We start from the raw sequence: 1,086 nt of genomic DNA on the forward strand, positions 1-1,086 counted from the left end.
AGAAAAAAAAGCAGATCACTGAGAAATTAAAGAAGTGATATTATAGAATTGGAGAACAAGGTCTCCGCTATTTCATATTTATATGGGACAGAGATAAGAAAGAGAGAGTGGGTAAAGGAGATTTGTGGAGTGGAAGATGGATCCGAGATGGGTAAATAACTAAAGGCAAAAGCGCACATGGGGTTGGATTATGACTTAAGCGTTAATAAATGTGTTCATTTCTATTGGTGACATATTATTTAATTTGCAAATTTTATTTACAAATTTAGTATCCATAGCATTACTCTTTATATATGTGCAATAACACTGTCACATTATGTTATTAGTTTTTGTGCTATAATATGAGTAGATGATAAAATAAAGGGGTTTTTGAACTTTAATCCTTCAAGAAAATTAAAATTTAATAAAAACCTAGTGTTAGATTGAATATTGATTTTAGTCCCTTAATGTGTACTTAATTCAAATTCATATTATATTTTTGTTTTTATATTTAATAGATAACTTATTTAATGTTATTACATTAAATTTTAAATTTATTATTATACACATTTTAATTCATTAATTTTATTTAACTTTCTCTAATTAGTTTACCTAAATGTCTGTATCATAATATATTTTACTAAATTAGTGTAACGAAATGCCTGTAACTAAATATATTGTAGTGAATTAGTGACACGTAAGAAAATATGTAAAAACATAAGTGTACAGAAAATTTTGTACCTAACTATATGATACTAAACTAGTGTACTGAAATGTCGGTATCTAAATATATTACGCTAAACTAGTGTACCAAAATATCCGTACCTAACCATATCATACTAACTCAATGTACCGAAATGTTCGGACCTAAATATATTGTAATGAATTAGTGGCAGATAAGAAAATATGCAAAAACATAAGTGTACCGAAAAATCTCTACGAAAATATTTTCTTATATAAGATGCTTACCATAATGAGAATTAAAATTTATAATATTTTCATAAAATTTAAATTCATAAAATTAAAAATAAAAAAAGAGACATTGAATACATATGCTGCATGAAATAGAGTCTAGGGATTAAAATCAATTTTTAATCTTGTATAAGA

Source organism: Pyrus communis, chromosome 1 (genome assembly GCF_963583255.1).
Source record: "Pyrus communis chromosome 1, drPyrComm1.1, whole genome shotgun sequence".
Lineage (NCBI taxonomy): Eukaryota > Viridiplantae > Streptophyta > Magnoliopsida > Rosales > Rosaceae > Pyrus > Pyrus communis.